The sequence below is a fragment of the Microtus ochrogaster genome, unplaced genomic scaffold (genome assembly GCF_000317375.1).
Source record: "Microtus ochrogaster isolate Prairie Vole_2 unplaced genomic scaffold, MicOch1.0 UNK720, whole genome shotgun sequence".
Taxonomy (NCBI): Eukaryota; Metazoa; Chordata; class Mammalia; order Rodentia; family Cricetidae; genus Microtus; species Microtus ochrogaster.
The window spans coordinates 7,955-10,495 of record NW_004949818.1 but is presented as its reverse complement, the minus strand read 5'-3'; the positions used below and the strand labels follow the sequence as shown (position 1 = coordinate 10,495).

General features: G+C 47.9%; 1 long non-coding RNA gene across 1 annotated transcript; it reads left to right on the top strand.

Annotated features, from left to right (window-relative positions):
• Positions 1 to 257: 257 nt before the first annotated feature.
• On the top strand, positions 258 to 2,240 carry LOC101985708. The gene is made up of 2 exons (XR_258986.3): positions 258 to 1,085; positions 1,684 to 2,240. It is a non-coding gene; the product is annotated as an uncharacterized LOC101985708 (long non-coding RNA).
• Positions 2,241 to 2,541: the final 301 nt, after the last annotated feature.

Below are 2,541 nucleotides of genomic sequence, written 5' to 3'. Positions count from 1 at the left end.
TCTGACTCAGCTTCTTTCTCCCAGCCTTCTGTTCTGTTTACTCCACCCACCTAAGGGTTGGCCTATCAAGGGGCCTAGGCAGTTTCTTTATTCCTTAACCAATGAAATCAACAGATTGATATATGACACTCCCACATCAGAGATTCACTTGTGTCTGCCTCCCGAGTGCTGGGATTAAAGGTGTGCGCCACCTGTTTTGTTGCTTTTTTGAGAAAAGGTTTTACAGTGTAGCCCTGGTTGGCTGCAACACTGAGATTTGCCTGCCTCTGACTCCTGAACTCTGGAATTAAAGACATGTGCCACCAGGCTTGACTTTCACAGTTTTAATTACTAAATTCTTATTGAAGGTTATTAGGAAATGAGGTAACTGTTAATTCAGAGTAGATCTTTATTTATGAAAAGTTATGCTAAGGAGGCAACTAGAATATACTAAAAGAAGTTATAGAAGTACCCTCTCTACAGTTCTACTGCACAGAGGTAATACTAAAGTCAGCGTCTTCGGTGACTTATCTGAGAGCTTGCAAAATCGCTCAGTGGGTAAAGACACTTGCCACTCAAGTGACCTGAATTTAATCCTCAGGACTAACATGGTGGAGAAGTTATCCTCTGAACTCCATACATGCACTTTACATGTGAGTGTACACACACACACACACAATAAGTGCGATCTTAAAAAGGGTTTATGCAATATGAATGTCTTGTAGTTGCATAGAGTGTCAGAATAGAGTGGTCCTCCGAGTCCTGAGCTATGCTCAGGGGTATCTGTCTGCTTGAGTTTTACCCAGCCTAGACATGCCTGCTACTTCAGCGAACAGGTGGAGTGGCTGAGAAAGAGTTCACTGTCATCCATTTGAACCCAGGGAGGTGGCCAGCATCTTTCGATGGGGTACAGACCACGAGGGCAGGAGGATCATGCTGTGTGGGAACATGTAATATTTAGCATCCTTCTCAGGACAGACAGTGGGAACTGATGTTTTCTTGTCCCCTGGCATTCATGAGGCATTGGTAACAAGTTTTATTTTTCCATTTTAAAGATGAGAAAGATGAAGCTCGGGCTGGTTAAATGAGTTGCTCAGCGTCCCATGGTGAGTCCGAGCGGGCGGGCCAGGCCCAGCTGTCTGCACCTTTTGAGATTTTTGGCGGCCCCAGGAGCAGTTTTTATTCGGATCATCAACTGCATGTTTCAAATGTGCTGCCAACTTCTAAAGTCACTGGGTCTTAAAGTTCTCGAGATTCTAGGGTGTTAGTGTTTTTAAGAGACTGAAATTCACCAGACTGCGGGGAGCTTGTGGCATTTAGAGAAAGCTGCAAGACAGGAGAAGTTTCAATGGCGTCTTCCACATTCGGCCTTTCCTGTCTTTCCCCACCAAACTTCCCTCATGTTCAATAACTTATGAAACTCTCCATAGTAAGTGCTGAGGAGATTTCTAACACAGTGCCAGTCTGTGCTTGAAAAATGTTGACTTTCACTTTTGACAGTTAGAGAAAGCTAGCCTGCGATCCCTCACATGCCCTGGGCCCAGCACCTGCTGTGCCAGCCTGGTAGAGCAGGGAGTGCCCGGGCCACTGAGCTTCATGCCGCTGAGATCTGTGACCTAGAAATACTGTAGAGCGGGCTTGGGGGCGGGGCCTGCCGCACTGTGCTCCTCCTGCCTCACCTGCTTCTCTCTTTCTGTCTGACAGGCCTAGCCACCTGCCCGGTGCCTCCCACACTGCTCCTGCATGACGGGCAGCGCCTCCTCCAGCCCCTCCAGTGCTGCCCGCTGTGTCTAGCAGCCCCTAGGAGCTTGTCAGCCGCACCTCTGGGACTGGCCATTCCTTTCGGTGCTGCTGTCCTTTTGGGGTCTTGATTTCTGGATACATGTAGCTTTGCCAGATATGTACTTAGAGATATCAGCTGTGTTAATAAACCCATTTACTGTGTAACACGCAAGTTTAACAGTTAAGAGAGAGTAGTTGTCCACCCATGACAGGTGTTAATGTCACCCAGGTATTACAGTGGCATGATAGTGACCTGTGCAGTCACTGAGCTGTAGGAGCAAGGCATGTGCCGCACGTCCCTGTCGCACTTACAGACCTGGCCAGTGTCCTGCACAGGCCTCCCAGGACACACTGAAGTAGATTGCTCTGTAGTCTTGGTGTGGAATTTTGGCATTTCTGCTTCTCTCTACTAATCTTAAAGTGCTCTGTGATGTGTGTATTTGTGTCTTTCTAACTTCTAATAAACTCACTCCAACTGACCTATGTCTTGTGTCTGTCTGCTCTGTACCTTCTCAGTCTTCTGGGACGCAGTACTGCGTGGCCTCTGGCGGCACTGGGTTCTTGAGATTCCCTGAGGGTGGCTCTGGGGTAGACGCTGCTCTGCGCAGGGCCCACTCTGCACGGACTTCATGTCCAGGCTCTGCCAAGCATCTCTGTAGTGTCTGCTTGGTTATGGGCACAGCTGCTTGCTCTTTCACTTCCCACAGGTATCCCAGGGCTTTAGGATTTGTATAAAAATGAGCATCCAATTAAACAACTTGCAGCTACATTTAGATTTGA